The following is an 8,588-nucleotide window of genomic DNA, read 5'->3' on the forward strand; positions in this document are numbered from 1 at the left end:
TGTGCTCGGTGAGTCTGTTCTTAGACTCGGCGAGTCAGGTCGCGTAGTCCCAAACCCTTCAAGTTAAGACTCGAGTCAGCGAGTCGAGCAAGGATTCAATGAGTTGGTCAGGACAGGAGTCAGTAGTCTATAGACTCGGCGAGTCAAGTCACGATTGAAAAGGACTATGAGCATAAGAACTCGGCGAGTAAGTAAGTGGAATCGGCGAGTAGGGTTGACCTGGAAGGTTGACTTTGACCAGGACTTTGACTTTGGTAAGGGTTGACTTGGTTGACCTTTGAAGGTCAGTTAGACTAAGTAATGTGTTGTTATTGGTAGCTCGGGGAGCTAGTGGAGCAGCAGTTCGGAGTCAGTGGTCGGGTAGCGGTCAAATGGATTAGCAGCAGCAGTTCAGCAGTATCAGGTGAGTTTCCCTTTTTATGAATGGGTCTACGGCCACAATGCCGGCCCATGTAGTTATGAGTAGAAGACCCGGGGGTTAGCCCTAGGCACAATATGCTAGTATGATATTCGGACGAGGTCCAATGATAGAGGGCGGGTGCCCAAGGAGTGGTTTATGTGATAGTTTATACTTGTTGTCTGTGTGATACTTGTATGTGCCTGGTAGGGAGGTGAGTGGGGGCGAGGTCCCGTATCTCACCAATAGCAGAGTGTGGATGGTGTTCCACATCTCAGTAGCAGCAGTCCAGGGGCGAGGCCCAAGTTAGGAAAGGAGTGAGGACGGGCGGGGCCCATATCTCACTATCAGCAGGAGTATGGACGAGGTTCCATGACTCATCAGTAGTAGGACACGGGCGGGGCCCGGAGATAGGCGAGGCCTTAGAGCAAGAGTTGTTAGTGTATGTTTAGCTTGTGTGATGTTATGTGATATATGTATGTGTTATTATATGATAGTGAGCGGGACCCTGTGACAGGCGAGGCCTAAGTAACAGATCTTTATCCGAGCGGGGCTCGAAGCCAGGCGGGGCCGTTGTAGCGGGCGAGGCCCGAAGTAGGGGACGAGGTCCCGGATAGCGGGCGTGGCCCAGTATGTGCAGTACGTGGTTATGCATGGTATGTGGTAAGGTGGGGAACTCACTAAGCTTCGTGCTTACGGTTTTCAGTTTTGTTTTCAGGTACTTCCGGTAGCGGAGGGAGGAGCTCGGGGTGATCGCATGGCACACACCATAGATTAGTCAGCTTAGGAATGTTTACTCTGATAATGAACATGTGTTTTGAAAACTTATACTCAATTTATGTTTTGGAATGATGGCCTTGTTTTACAGTAAGGCTTTATTAAAAGAAATTTTTGGGTCGTATTTTCCGGACGTTACATAACAATATAACTGCCAACATATATTCCAACCAAAATCAAACATGATTTTAATCCCCACGAACACAAACGTCATTTTTAACTGGAATTTTCCAGTTTTGCATATTTCCTCACATAGGCCCAAATAAACCCAATTTGAGACCAAACAATTTCATTCTAATATCCTCCATGATTCATTGAACCATAATATCAACATAATTTATGTCTATAAGGAAGTCAATCCGACAACAAAAGGACATTATCAAGAAACAATTAGACCCTAAGCATAAAATATAAGCATGGAGTAAATAATATATAGAGCCATATCTGTCTACTGTCTTGCATATTGCACATTTCACCAAACAGAATGGAGTCAATGGGCACAAAAAATCTCCTGTTACTGCAGATTTGGCATGGATTTTATAGAATTAAGAGCATAAAAATGACATAGTAAAAAAAGTGTCAAGAAATTCATCTACCTTCAGTCCTCTCTGCAACATATTGTTGTACTTGTTAAAAATGACATTTCTAGACCTCAATCTGTAAGTAAATACATAAAAATAACTCAACATAAATAATTTCAAGGAATTAATAAATATACCAGTAAATATTTAAATGAAGAAATGTCAAATGTAAGTTATCTGATAATACCAGATCTAGGGGTACCATTATATTAATACATGTCATAGGGCGACATATTTTTATCCCCAACCTCTTCTTCTAAAGTGATGACTTGTACTTGATGCAATATGTTCTTTAACAACCATAAAACAAATTGAAAAGAAAAGTATGTTGTTGTTATTTGTTAAAAAGATAAGTATGTTGTTGTTATTTGTTAAAAAGATAAGTATGTTGTTGTTATTTGTTAAAAAGATAAGTATGTTGCTATTATTTGTAACAATTGATAACTTCATTGCTATTATTGGATTAAAAAGGTAATTATGTTGCTATTATTGGTTGAAAAAAAGTATGTTGTTATTATTTGAAAGTCATTCAGGTCCTTTGGTTTAATAATTCACTACGAATCTACAGAAGTCAGGCAGTTGATTGCCTTCGACCATACCGATTGAATTCCCCACTTTCTAATGCAATAGAATTGAGAACTCAAAGTACATTCCTATCCCTTAAGTTCCCTATTTAGTATCGATACTACAAGAAATCCTTCTTTTGAAACCATCCCGCTAGTCAATCCTGCCATATTGTATTTGTATAATAACATACACGATTGGATTCCTTATCTCACTACGGAATATACCCAATTAAGTACAAAGGAGAGAGCTAGCCTTAAAGGAATTCCTAAAGTGAAAGTTGGGAGATAGCTCGTTGCCTTGAAGCGGTTTGCGTTCATTCCCCACATGAATAATTAGAAACCTACTTTATACCATACCATATAGAAAATACCCCACATGAAAACCTATCCTCATTTATTAGGGAGCTCAGCGAGTAGCCTATCCTTTTTCAATGAAAGTTGAGGCTTTTCCGACAACAACTTTATGTAACTCGGGTAGAACCTTGCGATTGAGGACTCATTGTAAACATGATTTCTTTCAATACTTGTAACTTTTAAAACCTATTTCATTCTTATCTAAATAGCCCACTTCGGCAATACGATTCCGCACTTTCAACACCAAGACTGAATTCCCTAACTCTCCAACTTGAAATACACCACTTTGAATGAAATACCATTAATGGCTTCCCTGCCTTATCTCCTTGAAAGTCTCATTTTGCACAATTCCTGCATCAAAATGGCCCTATATTCGCATCGACTTGAGAACTCTCACAGTCCTTTACTTCACTAGGAATTGAATAGTTCTCTTAGCCAAGATTGAAAGGATGTCAATCTCTCATTCTCAATCTGGTATTCGAGAAGGAGCACTACGTAACTGAAGTATCTTACTACAAAACTTCAATATAGAACCTATAAACCAACAAACCCTGAACTCGGGTAGTTTCCTTCCTTTCCTAGCCTTAGATCCGAGTTACTAGCTTTCTATACCGACGGTTGTAGGCGTCCCTCAGGTCAACTTAAGTCGAGCTCCCCAATTCGCTCGATGATACGACCTCTCCGACTAATAGCTTGATACCATTCCGCTTATGCTCCTTGAGATGAAAGAAAGAGCTCGACTGTCATGGAGAGGAAGCACTCCCTCCACTACCCACCAAATCTAATGATGGACATGCTAGTAGTCTCGCTTATATTATGGCTTAGCCAAGTTGAAGCCTCTCGAATGACTCAACTAGTTTACTAGACCCTCTATCCGACCCCTTATCAAGTAAGGGGATCTAGGTTGTATGACTTCATACCGGTATTTGAAGCTATTAACTAATCTCTAGGGCAAGTATGACTAGTCTTTATGGCCCTATTGATTTAGGAGTTGTTGCAACACTGGTTGTTAGCGAGGTATGAGCAGGAGAGTGGCTAATGTCCCTCAGCCCTTGAAAGCCATTAACTAATTTTAGGAGCAATTATGGATGGTCTCTCTCTTGGGTTAGGTTGCTTCTCTCTTTTAGGATGAGGGAGACGATTATGCTAATTCTTTATCAGTATGCTTAGGAAGCAAGGTTTTTAGGGCTATTAACTGTAGTGGCATCCAATTAATTCTTTGGTAGCTCTTTATGGGTTTATTACTTCTTTGGTAGCTCAACACATGTACTCTTTACCCTCTTATGTGTATATAGCGTAAGACTGTACAACTCAAGTTGCATTAGATACTCATCACCAATACATTGCAGGATTAATCATGACATGAGCTTTTGCTCGTGGAGCTATATTTTTTTATTAGGGATTACAATATGAAACATAATGAGGATAATGTATTGGTACGAATGTTAGAACATAAAGAAGCTATCATATATCATTTAATTTGGGTTAGCCTATTTTTGGTTTACCAGACCTTGGGACTTTAGAACATAAAGAAGCTATATTTTTTTTTATTAGGGATTACAATCTGAAGCAGAATGAGGATAATGTATCGGTACGAATGTTAGAACATAAAGAAGCTATCATATATCATTTAATTTGTGTTAGCCTATTTTTGGTTTACCAGACCTTGGGACTTTATGTTCATAATGATGTCATGCTTGCCTTTGGTACTCTGAAGAAGCAAATCTCAATCGAACTTATATTTGCTCAATGGATACAATCTGCTCATGGTAAAACTTCATATGGGTTCGATATACTTTTATCTTCAACGAATGACCCGACATTCAATGTGGGTCGAAGCATATGGTTGCCGGGTTGGTTAAATGCTATTAATGAGAATAGTTATTCATTGTTCTTAACAATAGGCACCGGGGACTTTTTGGTTTATCATGATATTGTTCTGGGTTTACATACAGCTATGATTATCTTAGTAAAAGGTGCGTTAGATGTACATGGTTCCAAGTTAATGCCATATAGAAAGGATTTCAATTATAATTTTTCGTGCGATGGCTCAGGACAAGGCGGTACTTGTGATATTTCGTCTTGGGACGCATTTTATTTGACAGTTTTTTAGGGGTTATTACATAGTGTATGTAAACCATATTCTCATAACATCATACATGCTTAATGGCGCATTACATGGTGTCAAATAAACAATAATTACTTGAAATGTGGATGTAAAAATAATAAATCAATTTTATTTTATTTTATAGCGCTATATTTTCATTTGATCCTCTCACACCTATAGATTAATACAAGGAAAAGGAAAGGTGGCAAACTTCATTGGTTCGAGTGGCTTTTAAACCTGGTCTTTGAGCTTAAGGACCAATTTGTTGTATAATTGTTTTCTTTATTTTTGTTTTCATTAAACTGTGGTTTATTCTCATTTTTGTCGTTGTATCTCCTAGTTCATGCTACCTGGTTTTTTATAAAATTTATAGTCGTTAAAAAATACAACTTTCATAGGTATATAATATTTTATTATTAGTATAAATAACTCCTAAAACTTCCTATCATTTAACTTACTTCATGATTTATGGCAATGGAATTATCTTTTTCAAAATTTATACAGTTTTGAAATCATGAAATAATTATTTTGTATTTGACAAATTTATTTAAAATACACTCTAATATGTATTAAATATATAGAGCTCCTATAATAGATTAATAATCGAAATAACAGTAGTGTAATATTATTATCTATTTCTTTAATTTACTCTAGACGTCATTATACATTATATTTTTTAACTTCTTATTAATATTTTAACAAATAAAAAAAAGGGTAAAACTGCATTATAAAAGAAATATATTATCTTTGTATAAAAAATATCCTTTTCAAATTTTTTAATATCATAGAAATGTAATGTTTATTTTAATCTTAATTTTATAAAAAGTTTAAAATAAATAATATTATAGAAATTATATAAGAAAAAGTCAAATATGTATGTGCTCATAAATACTTTTAAGTGGTAATTATTAATCTAGCCAAATTAAGGGGGTAATTACCAATTTTTAGCCAAAAATTAGTAAATGGCCAAAAATAGCCCACAAAACCGTAGGTTTCGAGATTCGCCTACTGTTTCGATATTTCGTCTACTGTTTCGCGTTTTCTATAAAAAAAATTCATTTTTCCATACAAAACCGTAGGTATTATAAAACCTACGGTTTCCCAAACCTTAGTTTACGGTTTTTGGGAAAAAGTTACGTTTTTTTTAGTCTATCATTTTGACGGTTTTATCTACTGTTTTATCTAAAAAACTACGGTTTTTTTAATCTACTATTTTGGGGGTTTTATCTACTGTTTTGTCCAAAAACCTACAGTTTTATAGATATATTTTTTTTTTATTTTTTAAAAAAAAAATTTTAACCACATATATAAAACCTACTCTTAATCACAAAGACGGTAAAATTTTGATGAAAAGTAGAAAAACCTGGTTGTTTTTCGGGTGCTCAATTGAGAGAAAAAAATAGTTAAACCAAAGAAAACAATAGGCAAAATGATCTAATCTGAAAAAAAAAATTTCATTATATACTTTGGGCTAATGGGCCATGAAAAAGTAAACGGGCCTTTGAAACAGTAGTCCATTTGCACAAAACAGTAGTTTTCGGCCTAAAACAGTAGTCAACGGCCTTGACCGTAGTCAACCATAAGTTGACTACGATTTTTGGCTAAGTGATTAAAAAAAAAACTAGATTTTTTGGCTAAGTGGTATTTTTTGACTATTTTTTTATAAGTAATTAAAAAAAAAAAAAAGCTAGATTTGTATTTTTCCCATACTTTAATACACGTAGGATGTTGAGTGTTCTCTATTGGATCTTATAGGGTCCTGTTAAACAACCCCTCCCCCTTCACATAAATACTTTAATACCCTGACCCAAATAGAAAATGGAAGAATGGTGTTCGAGAAATGTTAAAATTTTATAAATCAAAGAGTAAATTGCAGTTTTGGTCCTTGTAGTTTATACGTATTGACTGTTTAAGTCCAAGTTTTCAAAAACTAATGTGACTCATCCTTATGGTTTTAAAGGTTGCACTCATGGTCCCTAAGACTAACTTTATCAATTTATAAATTGTCGTTATACCCTTCTTTTATTTTAATTGTTTTGTCGACACTATTTGATAATTCACAGCCCATTTTTGTAAAAATTGAAAAAAGAATCCTAGAAGACTATTAGTCCTCATCGAGACCATTCACTCATTCAACATCTCTACTTCTCTTGGTCTCTTCGTCTCCGATAGTTCATCACCGGCAATTCCCAAGTTAAATGACATTAAAGCCTAATAATATTGTGTTTATTTAAAGTGCGTATTTTAACTAGATTATTTGACAAGTTAAATAACATTAGAGGCTATTAATGTTACTTACTATCAACTTTGATTAACAAGTATTCAAATTTATAGTTACTCACATAATAGTTGAATAGAAATTAAATCGAAATATATTCTCCGTCGTCTTTTTCTGAATAAAAAATATGTTTTACCATTTATGTTATCGTTTTGTTTTGTCTTTTTAGATAAAATTATCATCTTTTACTTTTATTGTTTATTTAAAGTGTCATACAGAATACCTTATACAAAAATATATTTTGCAATTGTTTTGTGCGTATGACTATGAGGATTCGATCCTTACTTTAACTACACTATCTTTTGGATATACCTATAACACAGTTTAATGTTTTCTATTTGGACATGTTCATGCCGCCATAATCTTCATTCCTTTGGTTTTTCAATGATAGAAACAGCTGCTAACGTACTTATAATTGTTATATTTAGAATCTTATCCAACAAAGTTTTACCACATGTTCTCCACAACCTTCGTATTCAAAATTCTAACTACGACCCTGTAAAATTCCGAATTTAGTTTCATGGGGACTTCTTATCACACAAGACTAATGTAGATGTCATCATAGACGAAAGGTGCTTGAAACTCTTGAATTTCATCGGTACATGTAGTAAATGTCTTGTGCTTCATAATTATCATTTTAATCTTAATATAAATAAAATTAACATGATATATATTTAGATGAAGAAATATCAACAGAAAAATATGCAGGTTTATATATTAAAATTGAAGAAAAAATTATACTCAAAATATAAAAGATTTACACTTCTTTATTGAGTATGTAATGGATTGTTTTTGGTTATTTGCTAGAAGGTTTGTTGGATTGAGTGTTTTTACTTTTACGATCCCTCATTCCCTTGTGCTCAGTAAATTCCAGCATAACTTGTTGAATATTTTCATTAGATTATAAAAAAGTCATGTTAAAAATAGTTTTTTCGTCGACAGCAGGGTTCGAACCTGCGCGGGCGAAGCCCAATAGATTTCAAGTCTATCTCCTTAACCACTCGGACATATCGACTTATATGGTTGTTATTCTTAAATCAATATTATTAAACAAGTTTATTTTGTTTTCTTTTTATTTTCCAAAATAAATCAACAACGCGTTTTCCGTTTAATTCCCGGAATTGTATGTACCTACCACCCATCTTTGATGTGAACATGGTCGTCCATCCTCGGATCATTACGCTATAATAAATGGTGAATGAATTTTTGTTTATTTATTTATTTTTAGTCTCTTTTATTTGTGTTTAAATTTGTCGTTCTTAATTTTAGAGATTAGATTTTAGTTACCTTTATCCATGCGACTTTTCAACCGAACCAGACCTAAGAACTATGGACCATGCATTCATGACTCATTGGAAGTTGAATTTCTATGATAAATTACTAGAAAAATGTTCATGTTGCAATGAATCGTAATAGTAGTTTATGACTTGTATCCATGTCGGCTTACATTTGTTTCGGAGGTAATTAAGCTGGTGCTGTAGTTGAATTATGTAACTTGATGAACCCTAAATATCAGATGATGTTTTTT

General features: G+C 34.5%; 1 non-coding gene across 1 annotated transcript; it reads right to left on the bottom strand.

Annotated features, from left to right (window-relative positions):
* Nucleotides 1-7,993: 7,993 nt before the first annotated feature.
* TRNAS-UGA (transfer RNA serine (anticodon UGA)) lies at nucleotides 7,994-8,075 on the bottom strand. The gene has a single exon. It is a non-coding gene; the product is annotated as a tRNA-Ser (tRNA).
* Between the last annotated feature and the right edge of the window lie 513 nt (nucleotides 8,076-8,588).

The sequence above is a fragment of the Lactuca serriola genome, chromosome 2 (genome assembly GCF_051521515.1).
Source record: "Lactuca serriola cultivar US96UC23 chromosome 2, Lser_US96UC23_V15, whole genome shotgun sequence".
Classification (NCBI taxonomy): Eukaryota; Viridiplantae; Streptophyta; class Magnoliopsida; order Asterales; family Asteraceae; genus Lactuca; species Lactuca serriola.